The 20,706-nt window shown below is 52.4% G+C and overlaps 1 protein-coding gene and 1 long non-coding RNA gene across 15 annotated transcripts in view; one reads left to right on the plus strand and one right to left on the minus strand.

Moving 5' to 3' along the window:
* The window catches only part of CRTC3 (CREB regulated transcription coactivator 3), a 156,198-nt gene that overhangs the window by 102,324 nt on the left and 33,168 nt on the right, over nucleotides 1-20,706 (plus strand). For 8 of the 13 annotated variants that reach the window (XR_006598815.1, XR_006598821.1, XR_006598811.1 and 5 more), the window contains exons 16-21: nucleotides 550-687; nucleotides 1,374-1,507; nucleotides 2,635-2,955; nucleotides 3,980-4,102; nucleotides 10,786-10,954; nucleotides 14,596-14,781. The gene's annotated coding sequence lies outside the window, so the exon portion shown is untranslated. Of the gene's footprint in view, nucleotides 1-549; nucleotides 688-1,373; nucleotides 1,508-2,634; nucleotides 2,956-3,979; nucleotides 4,103-10,785; nucleotides 10,955-13,728; nucleotides 13,781-14,595; nucleotides 14,790-20,706 lie in introns of all 13 variants that reach the window. The other 5 variants (XR_006598817.1, XR_006598819.1, XR_006598813.1 and 2 more) reach the window with 5 other exon arrangements.
* On the minus strand, nucleotides 9,136-11,769 carry LOC123385794. 2 transcript variants are annotated; one of them, XR_006598829.1, is made up of 3 exons: nucleotides 11,498-11,769; nucleotides 10,990-11,083; nucleotides 9,136-10,620 (listed from the first exon to the last, which is right to left on the minus strand). It is a non-coding gene; the product is annotated as an uncharacterized LOC123385794 (long non-coding RNA). The 2 variants fall into 2 exon arrangements; XR_006598828.1 differs by having other exon boundaries at nucleotides 10,990-11,769.

Below are 20,706 nucleotides of genomic sequence, written 5' to 3' on the forward strand. Positions count from 1 at the left end.
TCCATTCTCTCCTCAGCCTCATGGCCTGGCTACCTCCTCACCTCCAGCCCCGTAAGACAGCCCCAGCGTGCCTTCAGAAATCAACAGAGTAACGAATTTCACTGTGCGCCTCAGGGTCCCTATCTATAAAACGGGACAAGCGCCCTCCCCCATTTAATAGCGCCGTGGAGGGTAAAATGAACGCACACAAAGGACCTACAATTGTGCCCAGCACCTGACAAACATTCAATAAATGTCAATCGTTACAGGTATTGTCTGTTGTGTGAATATGCTGCCCTCTCAAAGGCAGGAGGCACAAGCCTTTCGTAGCACTGAACTTGTACAATGCTCGCTTTCAAATACGAAATCCTAGTACAGAGAGGAATGTTTTGACCTTATTTTCGTCCTATTGGCCTAATGAATGCTGTACCCTTGGCAAGTATGGAAATCAAGAAGCCCCTTACATGCGACTGTGTCCCAGTGCGGACACTAGATGGAGCTGAGACCGTAAGAGTGGCTGTTCCGACCCAGAAACAGCAGGATTGAGCCACCTGACCCTCTTAAATTTAGCCTCTGGACCGGGGTGGAGGCCGTGCTGGTTCCAACTGGATCCTCTGACCGCCGAGTGCACCGAGAGGTCTGTCCAGTGACCATTCAGCCGCGGACGCCAGACACTGCCCACCACACGTCCCTCACGGCCACCTGAACGTAAGGCAGGGCAGGGTGACTTCCTGGGTTTACAAGAGGCGCAGTCACCCGGCTCAAGGCGGGGCACACGCTCTGCGCCCCAGGCCGGGCGCCTCCCACCGGCCGCAGCACGGGCTCCCGAGGCTCAGTTGTGCAAGCGGAGCTCCGGAAACCGCGTGGCCTCGCCCTCCCGCGGTGACCTCGCAGCTGGGGGCCCGGCCCCGCCCCGCCCCGGCCACCAACGGGGACGACGCGCGTCCTCACCGCGGAGTGGGGGGAGGGAAGAGGGGGGAGGGGGGAGGGGGGGAGGCTGGGCGGGAGCTCCGGAGCCACCCCCGCCCCATTTCTCTTTTCCAGAAATGTATTTTTTTTTAAGGTTTTGTTTTTAGAATAGCGCCCCGCTCGTTATGAGACACTCGTGTCACACTCAAGAGTACAAACAGAAAATGCTCCAGTGGACACCAGCGCCCCCAGAATTCTCGGCGGCGACCTCTTTCTCCGTCCATTTTCAGAGAGAAGGACAGATGGACGGATGGAAATCTTTCCCAGAAAAGGGCTCCTGCAATGATACACGCTCTTTCGGGGGGGGGGGGGGGGAGGGAAGTACTTAAATTCAACAGAACAAAAGGAAGCCTGGATGTAACTGAAGACATTGCCCAACTGCAAATGATTGTGCTTCTTATGTTTCTCAATTATTTCCCTAAAAGGAAAGAAAAATACCAAGAGGCGGGATTCATTCTTTAAACATGTTTCCACTGTAGATGGCATCTCTTGACAGCCGGTGATTTGGGACGAGGAAATGAGCTCACCCGCTTCCTATCCCCTTCCCCTCCCAGAAGCTGTGAGTTCTTATTTTTACCTCGTCGAGTTCTGGGCTCCTTGCATCCTGTCCTGTAACCATCCTTCCCACCATTGTTTGGCTCAGTTCCGTGCAAGCATATGGGTGTTCTGCTCACGGCCAGTCCTTTCCGAATGAGCTTCCTGGTCCTCTGTTCCCGAGTCCTTCAGCTGGGAGCTCCTCCTAACACCCTGACTTGGCCTTCAAGGACTCTGTTCCCCGAGAGGGTCCTGTCGGTCCCAGCCTCTGGGTTGCGGCTGCCAGGCTGCAGGTCTGGAGACCTGAAGCGCGGCCCGGGGGTAGGTGGATGGTCGAACGGGCTGACGGATGCCCGGTGAAACCGGCACAAATCCCCAGTTTGGGTCGAGCACTGCACTCACCAAGATGATTGCTTGCTGAAAACCGAGTCTTGAACTTGTATGTGGCGATACACAGTTGAAGTTTTAGATTTTGGAAAGAAGGGAAACGACGAGGGGGTGGGGGTGCAGAGAGGGGTATGGAATATTGTGTGGAAAGAAAGGACAGGCCAGGCTTCTGGCCCAGAGAACCTCCGTGACCATGTTTCCCGTCGCTACCCTCACCCCCGTACATTTCATCCCGTTAACAGCAGTGCCCTCTCCTGTCTGCACTTGGAGAAATCCAACTTCTTCAGTGCCTAGGTCAAATGCCACCTCCCCTGTGAAGCCCTTCTGTGACGTTTGGATCATTATTTGGCAAATATTTACTTCCCTCCTCTCCCACTGTGGGAAGAGTGATGAGATGGCTGATGAGATGTTTAGAGACCAGACGTGGAGCCAACCACGACATGGGCTTGGTGGCAGAGCATGCCTACTTGGGCTTCCGTCATTGCTAGGAGCACAGTTCCCCCCTGCATAGCCCGCTCGTTCCAAAACAGACCTCAACCAAACCCCTGCCAGGAGCCAATCTAGCTAGGCCCAGCCAAACTGGCAGTGGAGTCAGAAGTACATGCGTATAATGTAAGCCATTGAATGAAGGGGCCATTTGTTACGCAGCATTGCTGCGGTGATGGTTGACCAATGCACTTTCTCTGTCCGTTTTCTCTTTTGTGCTTGAGCTGTACTTTGTCCCACAGCTTTACTTTATTAACCCTAGAACTGATTTTGTTGTAGAGTCTGGCTTCCCTCTGGTCTATGAGCAGCTTGAGGCGAGGACGGTGTCTGACTCAATTCTGACAACCCGGTGCCCAGTTGAATGGCACCCAAAGTCATCCTTTCCATCTGCAACCTCTCCAGGACAGCCGGTCTCAGTGGAGAGCCCAAGGCCTCTGCTTCCAGGACACATCTGCAAATTTGCACAAGAAGGTTCAAAAGCCCCACACTTTGGTATCCACTGCCAGGGAAAACACTCAGAGCACAGCTGCCCTCACCTGGGAACATTCGGACAACGGCCTCTTTTGATAGGCTAAGGAATGGAAACAGGGAGACGACCTGGTAAGTTCGTATGAGAGGGGTGGGGACGGGGAGAATATAAACAAAGAACCCTGGAGCCACAGAAACCTTGGAAGGCCAGTTTGCAAGGTGTCCAAGTAACCGGGAGGCAGTGATGGCACAATGGAGGTCTGTCCCAGGGGGATGAACACCAGAGCCAGGGTTCTGGGGTTGGGAGGGGTAGCTGCAAACTGGGGTTTCCAAACTCTGCCCACCAGCATCTTGCCGTGACAACCTAGGTTCCAGCTAGCCTAGTTTCCTTAAAATTCATCATCCAAACCTGGACACTTTCTGAGAGGCAAAGCAGACACTATTCATAATTATGCCAGGACGGGGGTGCCTGGGTGGCTCCGTCGGTGAAGCGTCCGACTTCGGCTCAGGTCATGATCTTACAGTTCATGAGTTCGAGCCCCGCGTCGGGCTCTGTGCTGACAGCTCAGAGCCTGGAGCCTGCTTCAGACGGTGCGTCTCCCTCTCTCTGCCCCTCCTCCTCTTCCTCTCTGTCTGTCTGTCTCTCTCTCAAAAACAAATAAACATTAAACAATTTTTTTAATAAAAACAATAATCGTGCCGGGACAACGGACGTAATCAGGGACGGCCAACCAAAGAGAGACGTGCGGTCAGCCTGCGTTGCAAGGAACCAGACCTAGAGGCAATGTTGCTTAGGGGCTGAGCGCATGGGCTCTGGAATTAGAGACCTGGGTTCAGACGTGTCTCTGCCCGTCCTGGCTGTGAAGCCAGGGCAAGTCAGTGGCCTCTGTGTGCTCCAGTCTCCTCATCTATAAAATGGGGACGACGATGCCCACCTCGTGGGCTTGTGCCTGCCCCTAGCAAGTGCTCCCTAAATGTTAGCTGGTCATGTTTGCCGTAATTCTTTTTAATAAGTCGGCCCTTTATTACCGGACTTCAGAAACACAGTAAAAGGATTTGCTGAGACCACCAAGCTCACACTCTGAAAGGAGCACTGAATAGAATTTTCTCGGCACGCAGAGGGGTCCTGTCTGAGCCCCCATCTTCTCTCCCTAAGGAACCGGGGGGACCGGCCAGTCTGGCCAGGGTGCAGGGGTCATCCTCAGCTCTTTCCCGGTTCCGGAGCCTCAGGACTCACCTCAGAGGATGCTGAGTCTCCACCTGCTCAAAGCCGGGCCTCGTGAGTACCGACTCTTCCTTAACCAGTTTCCACAGGGGCTGCGTTTCTCCTCAGCAAGCCCTGCACCTTGCCAGGGCCGGGGTTACTGATGGGAGAGCCTCACAAGCCGGGACCTCCCTTCCCGGAAGCCAGGCCAACCCAGCCCCAGTCCCCTGGCCGCTCTTGCTTGATCCATCTGGCCGATCGGACGTTCTCTCCCGGGAACCCGAAGCTTGAGCGGGAGAGACACAGAGTCCGGGTGTCATTGAAATTGAGCCACATTCACGGCAGCGCCCCAGAGGGGAGGCTTCCACCGAGGCCCCCGAGCAGCTAGCATTGTGCCTGCTTGTTCGCCTGTTCCTCTGAGCCTGTGCAGCCCCACTAACCTCAAAAGTCCCCGGGAGTCCCCGGGAGTGAGGACTTCAGCGGCCAGCTCGCAAAGACTGAACTCTTGAGGCATAGCGTGGGAATCACCGCAGCTCTGGTCCCCAGCCGGGGTGGCCGTCCTGCCCTCCCCCCACCCCCCCCACCCCCGGCTCGCGTTGCTGGCCCTGCCTTCTGGATCAGGTGGTGGTGGTGGGAGCTGGCGAGACGTTTCACTTCCTGCTGCAAGTAGCTGTCCCTGGCCTCGCTCCGGGGAATTCCCAGTGTCACACACCTCTAGCCATCACAGACAGTGCTGTCCAGTGCCCCACCTCCCTGCCAAGGCCTGGCAATCTCGGGCTCACAGGATGCTAATGACGGGTGCACAGATGAGCGTCCCACAGGCCTGAGGTGGGCTGGCTGCTTGGGTGCAGCGGCAGCGATCAGATGTCTTACCGAAGGACTTTCCAGAAGCTTTAATGTGCCAACCCACCTCCAGGAGGTTGATGTGGTAGGGCAGCATTTCTCAAGCTTATTTAGCCCTGAATCCTGTGTTCTGGGCCCACCTTGTGAGCCGGAAGTTCTATGGAACCTGCTGGGCAAGGCGTGGAAACAGGTAGGGATGGGTGAGGGCAGGATGCAGGGGGGAATTAGAGACTTTGAAAGGACCAGACGAAGAGAGGGGAAAGGATGCATCCAACAGGGAGAAAGAGCTCAAGAGGAGGAGAAGGCACCCAGCATTTCCGACATGCCCGTGGGCCCAGGCTCCAAGAAGCCTGAGAGAGGCCTCTGACCAGTCCGTGAATATTATTATTACATCTACTGGTTACCAATGTTAATAAAAGCAAGCGACCACCCCAGAAGCCGCACCTGAAACTTGAATGGGAAATGGAGATGGGCTGCTGCCCGTGAAGAGCGCCCCCTGGTGTTCTCTCGCTGCCTCTACAAACCCTTACGGGCACCTGTCGTGGGACTTGCTGGCCGGCAGCCTCTTGGTCCACAGCTGAATTTTTTTTTTTCTTTCTTTCTCCAATTCAAAATAGTCTGCCTGGTCGTCTCGTTTGTGTGAATGTGAATGTGACTCAGTACATTTTTTTCTTTTTTTGGTAAAATGATCATTATCACTTCCAGGTGATATGATTCTAGACCTGAAAACTTGGAGGAAAATTTTAAAAATATTGTTTGTTTGTTTGTTTGTTTAGTATAGTTGACACACAAGAGAAAATCAAATTTAAAACCACAAGAAACCGTAAGAGAAATAAGTTGTACAATTACGTAAGGATTAATGACCGAGAGATTGAATCAAGATGGCAGCTTTGCAAAGCTGCCCAATTCCAACCCAACCCTCTAAACGCGACCAGAGATACGTATTTAAAGTCCCTGTCGTGGGGCTAGAAACTGCAGAACGATATCCTTAGTATCAGAAATTATGAGGAATAAAGGATGCTGGAAAGTGAAAGGCAAAGAGATGAGACCGAGTTGAAGGAAAAAAATCTAACCTACAATGTTTAGGTAAAGATGCCTGTAAGAGAGAGGCTGGCTGCAAGGGTGTGCCAGGTGTGGGGAGTGGGGTCCAGGGAGCTGACAAGGTGACAGGCGGGTGCGGTTGAGGGCTTGCTCCTCCCCCATCCACTGGGGGAGCTGGCGACCAGCAGCTGGCAACCCATGCCTCTGGCAGACGGCAGAGAGATAAGGACAAACTGGGGGACCAGGATGGGACACAGGGCTCATTTCCTTTGTAAACAATGAGCCCTCTATCGATAAGATAAAGGCCAACACCCAACTGAAAAACTGGGATCAAGATAGAATCAGGCAGTTCGTGGGAAATGAAACATACAAATAACAAATATCCATATGAAAAGATTCTGGACCTCACTCGTCATTAAAGAAATGCTAATTAAGACAAGGAGATACATGTAGCTCATTATTTTTTTTAAAAAAATTTTTAATCTTTATTTTTGAGAGAGATTGAGAGAGAAAGACAGACCGTGAGCAGGGTAGGGGCAGAGAGAGAGAGAGACACAGAATCCGAAGCAGGCTCCAGGCTCCAAGCTGTCAGCACAGAGCCTGATGTGGGGCTCACCATTAGCAAAGATTTCAAAAGAGTGCTCGGGGCTAGTGAGGGTGTGGGGAACAGGCTGATGGGATGTAAATTGGTGCACCCTTTCTGGAGGACAATTTGACATCAGCTATTGAATGGAATTTAATGTACTGGAAGAAAATAGGATAAAATATATTTTTTATATTCTTGGAGTAGGGAAAACCTTCCTAAGGAAGACACAAAATCTAGAAACCTTAAAGGAAAAAAATGAACAGACTTGGCCTCAAAAATTCTTAACTTCCGTAGCACTAGAGACCATATCAGAGATGAAAGATCAAGTACAGGGGCGCCTGGGTGGCTCAGTCGGTTAAGCGTCCGATTTCGGCTCAGGTCATGACCTCGCCGTTGGTGAGTTTGAGCCCTGCACCAGGCTCTGTGCTGACGGCTCAGAGCCTGGAGCCTGCTTCAGATTCTGTGTCTCCCTTTCTCTCTGCCCCTCCGCTGCTCACTCTCTCTCTCAGGAAATAAACATAAAAAAAAAAAAAGAGCAAGTATAGAGAACAGGTGCAACACACATAACCTAAAATAGCAACATGCATAACAACTTAAAATACACAGAGTCCCTCCGTAGAGAATCTAAAGCTTCATATTCCAAAATATAAACGGTCAAAGGACACGAACAGGCAAGTCACAGGAGAATTCAAGTGGCTTCTAGTTGAGAAGGGACACTTGTGCTCGCTAGGGTCAGAGAAATGCAAATTTAAAAATTGAAAATATTTAGTGCTGGCGAAAGGAAAAGAGTGGTTTTGTATGCTGTGGTCATTGTGTGCTGATAGAGTCTTTAGACGGGCCATCGGGAGAACCTGTCAACATGTAAAATGTGCAGATAAACTTCCAGGAATCTTTTCTTTGGGAATACCCGCTTCTGTGGAAATACCCGCTCAACTGTACGTGGATGTGTCAGAAAGTACAGTAAACCCTTGGTCTGCGAGCATCATTCGTTCCAGAAACATGCTGGTCATCCAAAGCCCTTGTATATCAAAGCGAATTTCTGCATAAGAAATAATGGAAACTCAGATGATTCGTTCCACAACCCAAAAATATTCCTATAAAAATGATTACGGTACCGTAATATAATACAAAATGATAAGAAAATACAAAATATAAAGAAAAATAAAGAAATTAACCTGCACTTAACTTTGAAAACCTTCGTGGCTGGTGTGAGAGAGACAAGCGAGAGGAGGGTGATTGTGTAGGACGACTTTCACGATCACTGACGGAATCACTGCTATTGGCTCAATGGAATCTTTTTCTTTTCGTGCAACTTTAACAAGGAGCCTATCCAATGACCTAGAATGAGCAAAGCATTCTTAAGCTCGCTCTTGTCCGGAAAAGCAAAGGACTGTCCCGAGGTGCTTTGAAGTGACAAAAAATACACCAGTGCCAGTTGTGGGCACCTTCCAATGTTCTGAAAAATCGCTGATCTCTGCCAAACACCACAACCTGAGACCGAGCATCTGAACGTGGGAGATGATCACCCACAATCCTACAGCGAGAGAGAGAGAGAGAGAGAGAGAGAGAGAGAGAGAGAAAACCATTGGGCTCAGTTGTGATCATGTGATATCCCGCGTCACGTCCTACTCGTATTGCAAGACACCGCTCATTTGTCAAATTAAAATTTATTAGAAATGTTTGCTCGTCTTGCGGAACACCCGCAGAACAAGTTACTCGCAATCCAAGGTTTCACTGTATGCTCATCACAGAACTGTTCATATTAGAGAAACAATGGAGAGGATCTAAAGAATCAGAGAGCGAGAAGAGAAAGGCGACTTCACTTTTTGTATGTTTGTGTGTGAGCTTTTTCTATTTAATATTGTTTTAAGTTAATGCCCCGGGGGGGGGAAATGCTCTGTGTCTGATTTTCTGGAAATTATTACAGTGAAATTCCGGCACCTGCTTTCCCCAAACCCCATTCACATGTCCCCGAAATCAATCCAAACAAGGTCTCAGGCACAGCCCAGAACAAAAGAGGAGGAGCATAGCTTAGACTCCGGGATCCTTGTAACCCAGCACCTCCTAATGGGAAGAGAGGCAGAGGTAGATTCCCTTTGCACCACCCCTTACCCCACCTGGCTGGGGAGGCTGATGTCAGGTGAGGATGTGGCCACATCTGCATGGAGGAGGCAGGAGATATCTGGGCTTAGCACTCTGCCCAGCCCAGGAGAGGGACCCAGGACAACAGCCTAGTCCTCCGGCATCAGGTTCAGAATAGCTTCGAGGAGAGCAAGGAAGAGAACTCACCCGTATCACCCCAAGCCCGGGGACATTTACAGTGAGGTCACGTAGACTCGGGGGCCCAGGAGAACAACCCAGGTACAGGAAGAGCCAAGACGACGGTAAAGCAGGGCGGTGGGTCTTTGCACTGTCCTCCTCCAAACAGCATGAGTGACTCAGCCCTCCCGAGGGTGCCACGTTCTCTCTGCTTCCACCATTTGGTCTCATCTCACTCGTGACCCCCCCTCCATGTGAGTCCTACTCAGGGCTGATGATCCAAATACCTAACAGCTACCAGAGCATGGGCCCCCGCCAGGCAAAACAGACACCAGCTGTGAACAACGGAAAGAGATAGCAAATTACCCCCTAAACTCGCTGGCTTAGAACAACAAACATTTATGATCTCACCCACTTATGGGTCAGGAATTTGAAGCCGCTTAGTTGGATGGTTCCGGCTCAGGGTCTCTCAGGAAGTTGTAGTCAAGAGGTTCAGGTGGAGTTACAGTCATTCGAAGGCTTGGCCTGGGCTGGGGCATCTGCGTCCAAGGCTGTGGTCAGGAGGCCTCCGTGCCCCGCCCCCCACCCCCCCCCCAGCGGACCTCTCCAGAGGGCCGCTTGGGCGTCCTCACAATATGGCGGCTGGCTTCCGCAGAGGGACTGACCCAAGAGAGCAAGGCTGAGTCACAATGTCTTTTATGACCTAGCCTCCAAAGTCACACACTGTCATTTCTGCAGTACCCTAGCAGTCGCACAGGTCAGCCATACTCTGTGTGGAAAGGGACGGGCACAAGGGGTAAATACCAGGAGGCGAGGATCGGTGAGTGACATTCTGGAGGCTGCTCCCTCTTTGAAATCCTCTAACGGATTGCCACCCCTTAGAACAAAACACAAATGCCTGCCCGTGGCCTGCAAGGGCTGGCGGGACTGGGGCCCTGCCTGCTTTCCAGGCTCATCACGCCCTTGGCCACTCGCGCTAACTGCCAGATGCACCAACCCGTCCCTCAAGGTCCCACGCTCATCCTTCACGGTCTCCACTACATCCGCCTGGAAGCCTCCCTACCAGACTTTGCATGGTTCCTCCTCACCTTTTAGGTCTCGGCTCCAATGCCACCTCCTCAGACAGGTTCCCCTGACCACCTTACCAAAAATAGCCCCCACCCCTGCCTGCCTCTCTCTCACATCGCCCCGCGTGGTGTCGCCCTCCACGGTTGCAAATGCGTAGCTACGACATGAGCGATGATCCATAATTTACATTTTGTGGCACCGATTCGATGTATTTCCACGTGCAGTCGGTTCCGATGTCTTGCTACGTTTCCTTCATTTCCTTCCGAGACGCCCGTTCACATCACCCCGTGTTGGCTTCTTCCCGGCACAGCGCTGACCCCTCTCTGAAATGATCCTGTGCGTCGGATCATTGCCCTTCTCCCTTCACGTGCCAGTGAGAGCCCTTGCTTTTAGGCAACAGACTCTTTCCTAGCTAGTTGAAGCTGAAGAGGAATTTATTAGCAGATAGGAAGCACCTCAGAAGTCTCCAGGAGAGCAGAGAACTAGGCTTGGAGGTCATCTGTGTGGATCAGTCCTTGTATGAGCCCCACTGAGTGCGCGTGCACACACACACACACACACACACACACACACACACACACCACTGTTGCCCGGGTGGGCACTTGAAGCTGGAGACCACCACGGGGATGCCTGCAGCTGGAGACTCTGGGATCCGGATGGATCTGCTGTACTCTCTCCAGAGAACATTCCTCGGCACCTGCCTCTCAGTGTCGCTTGGATGCGGGCGCATCTGATGGCTGGCGTCTTGTGTCACCTTCTCTGCTCCATCTGCAAGCGAGGCTGGGAACCTACGTGGCTTCCACAGAGGGAGATGTCAGTTCATAAGGCGGGGTGGGGGGGAGCCTCAAACCGAGGAAGAGTATATGCCGTGGTTCGGGGATGCCAGTGCATTGATGATATATATCGTGTCCCGTCTACTCTTGCGGCTACTTCTCATCACCAACCCCTCTCTCATCCTCAGACTTCACAAACGACAACACAACCCAACGGCAGGCTGAGAGCCGCTTCTCAAAAAGAAAATAGTTACTTGTGCAAAGACTGCATGGCTCTGCTCCAAAACTTTAGGGCTTGCTGCCAGCCTCTGACCATCTCGCTCATGTCTTTATTGCCTGCCGGGAGCCCCCCTCTGGGTAAGTGCCGTGAGAGCAGGGCCCTTGTTTCTTACCTCTGTATCCTCGGGACCTAGAACGGTGCCTGGCACATCATGGCGCCCGTAGATGTCAAGTTCATGAACTGTATGCGTGAAGTCCCCTCCCACGCTGAATAAGGCAGAAATGGCAGGGTGTCACTTTCAAGCCTCGGCTCCCATGGCCCACCGCCCTGTTCTCTGGCTGTTCCCAACTTCAGCTTCCAGGGAGGAGAAGTCCGATCGGTCATCTTGTCTACTTGTGCCAAGCCGTAGATTGTCCGGGGAGGGGGGGGGGGTGGCTATCAACTGGAGGCTTCGGGGAGGGGTGTCTGCCTACCACCCCCTGCCTCCGGGGAGGGGAGTCTCACGGCTGCGAGATCCCGAATGTGTGCGATGTGACGCCGTGTCTTGTACAACGGGGTCACGTCATGCCGGAGGATTGGATTCCAAACTCTCCGTGTAAGACTTTCTCCCATGTAGTCAGCGTCACACATGAACGTCCCTTCCGTTACCACAAACCTCCCTCCTGCACCGCGTCACCTACCAAGCATGCACCTCAGCCAGTTATGCTTCGAAGTGGGGACGATGGCTGTTTCTCTGGGTGAGCACCAGATGAAGACATTGGATTGCCTTATGGGTCGCGTGATGTGAAAAGCACACGTGAGGTGCTCACAGTGTGAGAGACACAGGGGCCCCGACCCACTGAGAAAACCACGGGTTGCCATCACACCGTCTTGTGGGCCGTGTGCACCGTGGGTCACAGGAGGTGGGATCTCGGTGCTACCCTGTCCTCCCCTCCCCTCCCCTCCCCTCCCCTCCCCTCTCCTCCCCTCCCCTCCCCTCCCCTCCCCTCCCCTCCCCTCCCCTCTTTCTGTTTTCTCCTTCCTCCCCTCCCCTCCCCTCCCCTCCCCTCCCCTCTTTCTGTTTTCTCCTTCCTCCCCTCCCCTCCCCTCCCCTCCCCTCCCCTCCCCTTCCCTCCCCTCCCCTTCCCTCCCCTCCCCTCCCCTCTCCTCCCCTCTTTCTGTTTTCTCCTTCCTCCCCTCCCCTCCCCTCCCCTCCCCTCCCCTCCTCTCTCCTCCCCTCTTTCTGTTTTCTCCTTCCTCCCCTCCCCTCCCCTCCCCTCCCCTCCCCTCCCCTCTTTCTGTTTTCTCCTTCCTCCCCTCCCCTCCCCTCCCCTCCCCTCCCCTCTTTCTGTTTTCTCCTTCCTCCCCTCCCCTCCCCTCCCCTCCCCTCCCCTCCCCTTCCCTCCCCTCCCCTCCCCTCTCCTCCCCTCTTTCTGTTTTCTCCTTCCTCCCCTCCCCTCCCCTCCCCTCCCCTCCCCTCCTCTCTCCTCCCCTCTTTCTGTTTTCTCCTTCCTCCCCTCCCCTCCCCTCCCCTCCCCTCTCCTCCCCTCTTTCTGTTTTCTCCTTCCTCCCCTCCCCTCCCATCCCCTCCCCTCCCTCCCCTCCCCTCTCCTCCCCTCTTTCTGTTTTCTCCTTCCGCTTCCCTTTTGAACACATATATACAACAAGGTTTGTGGTTTAAAAAACAAAATCCATTTGCTCCTATTGTATTGACACATGAATAGAAGAGGAAGAAAATTAATCTGGTCCTGGTGAGAAAGCCCCGAGTGCAGAAGTAAAAGGAGGAAGCAGCGAAATCTTGTTGATAATCCTATTCTCTGAAATAGATCTCTCACGTGAAATGGAAGAAGCTTTTAGAAAACAGCAATTACCTACCGTCAGGGGGACAAAGACAGCGCCAGGGGCCTGGGGGCTCTGGTGCCTCAGCCTTGTCCCTGGAAGGTGCAGTTAATAGGGTTACAGGAGGCTGGATTATTACACAGAAGAGAGACAGAGAAACCTCTGTGATGTGTGGGGGAAACTAATGGAGAGAAGGAAGGAAGCTAAGGAAAGTGCCAGACTTCTAGGAGGAAGTGTGAACATATAGGGGGACCAGAAAATCCCTGAAATTTCTGAATAAATCAAGTGGAACAGAATCAGTGATCAAAACTTGTTTTGTTTTTTCTGTCCCTCTTCCTCTTTCTTTCTCTTCCTCTTCCTCCCTTCCTCCCTTCACTCCTCTCTCTTTCCCTTTGTCTGTCTGTCTGTCTCTCTCTTACACACACACACACACACACACACACACACACACACGGGCAGAGTTTTGCCTGTTTTCTTCACTGCTGTCTTCCCAGAACTGAAAACAGTGGCTAGCCCAGGGGCACCTGGCTGGCTCAGAGTGTGGAACATCTCACTCTTTATCTCAGGGTCGTGAGTTCAAGCCCCATGTTGGGCCTAGAGCTTACTTTAAAACAACAAAGACAGGGGCGCCTGGGTGGCTCAGTCAGTTAAGTATCCGATTTAGCTCAGGTCATGATCTCACAGTTTGGGGGTTCGAGCTCCGTGTCAAGCTCTGTGCTGACAGCTCAGAGCCTGGAGCCTGCTTCCGATTCTGTGTCTCCCTCTCTCTCTGCCCTTCCCCTACTCACACTCTGCCTCTTTCTCTCTCAAGAGTAAATAAATGTTAAAAAACAAAAGAGAACAAGACAAAAAACCAATGCCTAGCTCATAGTAAGCCTTTAATATTTATTATATAAATGAACGGAAGACTTTATAATGAACTGAGATGGGTCATCTCACAGTAACGAAAAGCCCACCTAGTCCTCTTGGTGAAATCCCTAAACCTGATGGAAAACAACAAAGACTCTCCCAAATTTCAAACAGAAGAAGAAGAAAAAAAGGCTAAATCGTTTTCAAAACTCTTGATAACCAAGACGAGCTTTGAACTTCACAGAGCACCAGTCACCGCCTGAGACGATGGAAGAAAACCCAGAGTCCTGGAGGGGGTGAGTGGCTCTCAGGACTCCTGAAGCCAGGAAGACAATGGAAGGAAGTCTCCCGATGGGAACGCAGGAAAGTTGGCCTCCTGGGGCCTTGGGGGAACCCAGTGAGCTGTGAAGGGACAGCTCTCCCTCACTCCAGCGATGTTTACGGAGAGCTTCCGTGCACCTGCCTGCCCTGTTCTCCCAGGCCTGGAGTTGCAGGGAGAGGAGGCGGTGGGTCAGTGACAAGTGAAGGAACACGGCCTTGCTGCCGTGATGTCGGTGGGGCTGGCAGGGTAGCCCCACCCACCATGGGCAGCTCCCACAAGACAGTCTTCCAAGAACCTGTGATCACTCTGTGCCCCGCCCCCCCGGGGCGGGCTCAGGTCAGGCACCCCTTAACCCTGGCAGAGTTGAGGTGGGGACACTAAGCGGTGGAGGGCTTGACGGTGATGACATCAACAGAGCCCAGCCAGGGTGTTTGTGTTCACTGGGCTGTGGGACGGGCAGCCGGGTCCTTCTCCTAGATCCCCAGCCTGCAGGGCTCAGCCCCTAGGAGCCTGGAGCTGCCTTTTGTCCTTCCAGGGAAGCCAGACCAGAGGCGAGCAGTAGCTTGCTCTCCCCTTCCCCCCTGAGCCCCAGCGTGCCAGGGCCAGGGCACCCCCCAACCCTGTCCGGGGGCGACATCACCAGCCACGTGGCAGGAAAGGGAATGGAAAGCAATCCCTGAAGCCCAGGTCCTCGCCTCACCCCCGCCCGCTCTCCTTCCTTCCCCGCTGCTGCTGTGGCCACGTTATAGCCACAACACTCATGTGTACGTCCCCTGTCCATCCTTTCAGATGTATTTATTGCGTTCCCACCATGCGCTACCAGCCGGTAGACAGAACAGCCTCAAATCCTGCTGTTGTGGGGGTTTTGACACCACCGAGATGGTGACCAAGGCAGATCTCTACACCGGTCACCTATTCCCAGCTCCCCGAAGCTCCGGAACAATCATCACGGACGTACCACCCAACCTGTACACGGTAAGAAAGTAAGCAGTACTTTTTGTACCTTGGGGACAAAAATAAAAAACCCAGTCACTTAAGTGTCACTCCTACAGCAGCATTGACTTAATGACTAAGAAAAAAAAAACCATTGTCTGAACAAAGAGACATATTTGGAGAGTTTTATTATACTGACTGACATGCTTAATTCCCATCCCTCCGGAGGAAAGGAGGCACTGAGTGTTCCCCCCACCCTCACACCCCCCCCCTTAAAAAAAGGATAAAAATAAATGACCAGAACAGACACAAAACAGCAGCCCCAGCTCCCTTCAGTCCCAAGCACTGTCTGGAGACTGACTCACCCAGGGATTGTACCCAGAGGGATGGAGACCCCTTCACCAGGTTCAGAGAAAATGGTGATGCACCTGCCGATGGCAGGGCCGGCCCTGGGGGCCTGGCCCGAGAGTAGCCAGGACTGGGGGGCAGGGGATGTGTGGGGAGCCCAGGCCAGTCTTCTGTCCCTCTGTCTTCTCTGTCTATGGCTCTGTCTCTTCTGTCGCCCCTTCTCTTACTGTGTCCCTGTGTGTTTGCCCTGCCACCTTCCTGCCTCTCTGTCTCCTGGTCTGCCTGCTGGCCTCTCGGACCCGGGATCTCACATCTGCCTTTCCTCTCTCCCTCTCTCTGCTGAACCATGACTGTTCTTTTCATGACCCTGACATGTCAGGTGCCCCTCCTAACTCACCCTGTCTCCAGGTTCCAAATCGGCAGGACAGAGAGGGGCCGCCCTCCCCACCATCCCATGGCTCCGTGAGCCCGCGTGCTCACGCGCAGGACAGGGGATGGCAGGGCCCAGTCTCGCGGATGGTGGTGGGTGTGGAGTTCTCAGATACAGGGGCACACCCTGGGGAGACACCTCCAGAAATTCTCCTATGTTGCAAACCCCCCCAAAAGAGGTGTTCTTGGAAATCCCTGTGGCAGACCCCACGTGTGCTGCTCCCTTTTGCAGAGTTTATAAATATAGACAAATTTCCAAGGCTTAAAAGAGACATATTTCACGTGTGACTGTGAAATAAAATGGTAAAATAGGTCCCTGTTCTACATGATCCGGGCTGAGAGCTTTTCTAAATGCAGCCTGCCGCATTAGCATCTTCGTGGAGCCTCTTCCTAATTTAAAGATCCTATAATTATATATCATGCATTGACATTGCTGAAAATCTGTGTAGAAATGTGGCCCGGGAAGGACCTAACCAAAACATGCCGTTTCCTTGGTTTAAAATGGCCACGCTCATGCCTGGAAAAATCCCACATATTGGCAGAGACAGATCTGGGAACGGCGCTTTTTCCTATGTGCTTTATCAAGACCTCCTTGTCACCTCTCGCTGGAGGACCAGGAAGGGGCGTCGTCAGCCAGGAAGAAACACTCAGAGAAACACAGCTTCTTAAATGTGGGGCAGTGACAGTTTGTAGGTTTCGGGCACTACAGCCTTGGGGACAGACTGCAGCCGCTCCCAAATCCTGAATGCCCAGTAAGCCACGAAGAGAGGGGTCTACAATCATTTCTTTATAGAAACTACGCACAGCAAGATTCTCCCGTCCTGAATCACAGGCGGCCTGATTGTTGTTCAAGTGGCTGTTTCTCATCCAAGGCATTTGGTGGTTCTCCTCCTGTTTCCTGGGCATTTCTTGAAGCTTTGTCTAGTTTCCAGCTGTGCCGCGAGGGCCCGGAGACGGGTGAGGCCGGGGTCTGCCCTCCCGGCCCCAGCGCGGCAGTTCTGATTTGATCCGTTTCACTTTGTTTCCTAATTTAATTTTTTTACGATAAATATTGGTTACACAGCAACAGTCCCCTAGTCCAGCCCTTCAAAGTTCAAACTCTTGAGTTAGTTCTTTTTGTATTTACCTCCATCATTCTCAGTAATAGGCTTACTTGATCACTCATGGATGTTTCCATTTGAACCATCGTGTCCTGATTCCTGACCTCCCGGCACGGAAGAGGTCTTATCACACTGTCTTATCACACCCCCCTCCCCCTCCACACCCCAACACCCACACAGAAACACACCTTTCCCCTCCCTTGCCTTCCCAAGAGAGTTTGTGCACAATGCTAATGAAATCATTTGTGTTTATATTATTCTGACTGCAGAAGACGCTGTTAATACCCCACCCATCATGGGAAGGGCACCTGACTATTGGGGGGATCAGGGAAAGATTTCTGGATGAAGTTAGACACCAAAGTGGGAGTTGAAGAACAAGGCTGAGACAGCAAGGGGACAGGACAGCACGGGCAGGAAGTGCAGAGGCCCAGAGATGGAGAGGGGGTGCTGGAGCAGGGACTGAGGGGTGGGGAGCAGTGGGGGAATGAGAGGGAATGTCAGCAGACACAGGAGCCACCGGGGAGTTTGGCCCCGAGCAGTGTCACGATCAGATTGCATGTGGCGACAGGGCCGCCCTGTGTGGAAGGATGGGTGGAAGGGGCCCCAGAAGCTGTTCCACTGGGCAAGAGAAGGTGCAGGCCCAGAGCAAGCAGTCTGCGAAAACCCAGGCACCTGACCTGGGCAGGGGGGTGGGGGTGGGGGTGCCAATCATGGGACTAGACAGGAGGAGAAGCCGGCTTCCAAGGAAGATGATGAGCTCCGGTGTGGACACACTGAGTGTGAGGTGTCTGCCGTGGCAAAACGAAAGGAAATGGCGGGTGGGGAGCTGATGACAAGAAGGAAAGCAAGATGGCGGGAGGCAGTGCAAGGGCTACCGTGACCCCTGACTTGGAACACCTTCCAAAGCCTTTGGCAAAGTCTAATAACCCCATAGTGAGGTGTGATCACACGTGAGAAACCAGAGAAGAGGGTGCATTTTTTTATTAGTGTCCACCTAGCGCAGACAGAGAGACAACGTGTGAGAAACCCACATCCCAAGAGTCCCAAGGATCCCTGGAGATCAGAAGGAACCGGGGGAGGCCTCTGAGTTCTACCAATCGTGATGTAGGTGGTTCACCTAGATTTGCAGGTAGATAGGGAGCCCCTCACTAAATATCTCAGACTGTCACGGAGTGGCCGAGGCCCCCAGGTTGGGGTGGACACGGGAAGAGGAACTGCACGCCTGGGTGGCTTAGGCAGTGAAGGTTAAGGTCTGACTTCGGCTCAGGTCACGATCTCGGGGTTCGTGGGTTTGAGCCCCGTGTTGGGCTCTGTGCTGACGGCTTGTAGCCTGGAGCCTGTTTCGGATTCTGTCTCCCTCTATCACTCCGCCCCTTACCCATTCACTCTCTCTCTCTCTCTCTCTCTCAAAAGTAAATAAAATTTAAAAATTAAAAAAGAAGGAAGGAAGGAAGGAAAAGAAAGAAAGAAAGGATGAAAGAAAGAGAAAAAGAAAAGAAAGAGAAAAGCAAAAGAAAAGGAGGACCTAGCTGAGCCAAACCCTTTGGTCCCTCCCTGGGGAGGTAGGTCCCAAACGCTGAGGAATGGAGGTGTTTCAAGGAAGAAGAGGCCAAAATGTCCGGTGGCACTGAAAAGCCGGGAATGATGAGGACCAAACAGAGTCTGTTGGTAGCGGGGCCAGGGAGTTGGGGAGGTCCCAGGGGAGAGTGGCCTCAGTGGGTGGATAGAAACACTCTGACAGGTGTCGGAATGCAGAATGGGGAGGCAACGGGAGGTAAGAAAGTAAGGCACAGAGTAGAGACAATGCTTTCTACAAACGTGGCTTTAAAGATGGTCCAGGAGCCCCGTGGTTCGATTCTCTCCCAAAGGCCTAAAAACCCTGTAATACCACTATGTAGCGTTATTGTTTCCTTCTCTATCCGGGAAAAATGATCTATATCTATATCTGGATATATGTTTATCTGTTTATGATTCCAAGTCCCACTGAAATCTGTGTTCCCCTTTCACACAAAGGCACATTTTACATCTTTGGTACAGAAGGAACATGGAGTGTCTTCATAAGTTCCCAGAAAAACTCCCGTCCCCGAATGGTGCCGATTACTGGACGGAGAGGGGCCTGCTTCAATGGGGAAATGGGGCTTTGATTGGAAGGGGGTTTTGCTGATTATCTCTGCTTCCAAAAGAGACTATGAAAAGTTCCTGAAGGGGGCACCTGAGTGGCTCAGTCGGTTAAACAATCGGCTCTTGATCTCAGCTCAGGTCTTGATCTCAGGGTCATGAGTTCAAGCCCTGCATTGGGTTTAAGCTCTGTGCTGGGTGTGGAGCCTACCTGAGATGAGATAAGATAAGATAAGACAAGACAAGACAAGACAAGACAAGACAAGACAAGATAAGACAAGATAAGATAAGATAAAAAATAGGGGCGCCTGGGTGGCTCAGTCGGTTAAGCATCTGACTTCGGCTAAGGTCATGATCTCACGGTTTGTGAGTTTGAACCCCGCATCGGGCTCTGTGCTGACAGCTCAGAGCCTGGAGCCTGTTTCTGATTCTGTGTCTCCCTCTCTCTCTCTGACCCTCCCCCGTTCATGCTCTGTCTCTGTCTCAAAAATAAATAAACGTTAAAAAAAATTTTTTTTAATAAAAAAATAAAATAAAATAAAATAAAATAAAATAAAATAAAATAAAATAAAATAAAGTAAAATGAGGTCCAGAAAAACCCCCTCCCCTTGAAACAGGCTGTTCGGTGGTGGGCGCTGTGCCAAGTCCCCAGAAGGTCTAGCTGAGAGGAAGTTTTGAAAAACTGCTGTGGGTAAAGGGAATGAAGAGGGAGAAGAGATTCCCAGGGGAAATCTATTGGGGGGGGCAACACAGGGAGTGGGGGGCGGCACGGCCACACTCCCCTTCTTCCGTGGTGGTAGAACATTGAACGGTCACCCAAGGACCAGAAACAAGGGTCAGGATTTGTATGCCCGGCCTGGCCATGTCCACCGTGCACCTCCTTTCCGATGAACGAGGAGCCCCAAACCCTTCCTGGAGGGGCCCGTGCTGCCCGCAGCCTGAGCAGTGCACTCAAAATGCGAGCTTCTTTCTCTGCACCCAGGGCCACGTTGCCTGGGACTCTGGACCCACTTGGTCAGGTACGTTCCAGCCCCATCGATGGGCCCAGTCTAGGAGGTGCCTCTGTTGGCCTCAGGGCTCCGGTGGGTGAGGGGGTGTAGGATGCTCGGCACTAATAGGGAGATGGCGGTCTCTGCACACAGCATGGCGGTTTTGCATTTGTAATATTCATACGTCGACTTTTTTCTGTATTAATCTTTTCACAAAGCGTTTGTGAAATATGACCTACAAAAAGGCATATAGAATAATACAGAACGCTCACGTCCCTCTCCCCAAGTGTAAGGAAAATAAAACAAATATTACTAAGAGAGTCGAAGTCCCCAGAGTGTCCCCCCGTGACTGCATCCCCTCCCCCTGCCTCGAGGCACCTGCTACCTCGAGTTTGGGGTGTATCCTTCCTACACCCCCCACCATGGCAACCCAGACGGGATGGCCCCACGTGGCCAGTCTTGCTGCACGGGGGGTGAAGGGTTTGCCTCTCAGCATGGAAGTAACAAACAGGAAGAGAAATCATGGCGGCAACAAAAAAGACATGAAAACTCTAGTGACGGAAATACAATTGCCTGGGGCGCCTGGCTGGCTCCATCGGTAGAGCAGGTGACTCTTGATCTTGGAGTTGTGAGTTCGAGCCCTGCGTTGGATGTAGAGATTCCTTAAAAATAAAATCTTAAAACAGAGAGAGAGAAAGAAAAGGAAGGAAGGAAGGAAGGAAGGAAGGAAGGAAGGAAGGAAGGAAGGAAGGAAGGAAGGAAGACAGCAATTGCAGAGAGAGAGAGACCAGAAACTCTCTGTTACTGATACATGGGCTCTGACACAGGAGGGACAAGTCTAGTGAGTGGCCATCTTGGGACACAGAAGCCCGGGAGTGGAAAACCCACAGGACACTGACAAAGAAACGGGGCCTGGACCAGGACCGAGGCGTCCCAGCTACCCGTGGCCAAGGTCTCACGGATGTCCAGCTGAAGAGGAGTTC

The sequence above is a fragment of the Felis catus genome, chromosome B3, assembly GCF_018350175.1.
Source record: "Felis catus isolate Fca126 chromosome B3, F.catus_Fca126_mat1.0, whole genome shotgun sequence".
NCBI lineage: Eukaryota > Metazoa > Chordata > Mammalia > Carnivora > Felidae > Felis > Felis catus.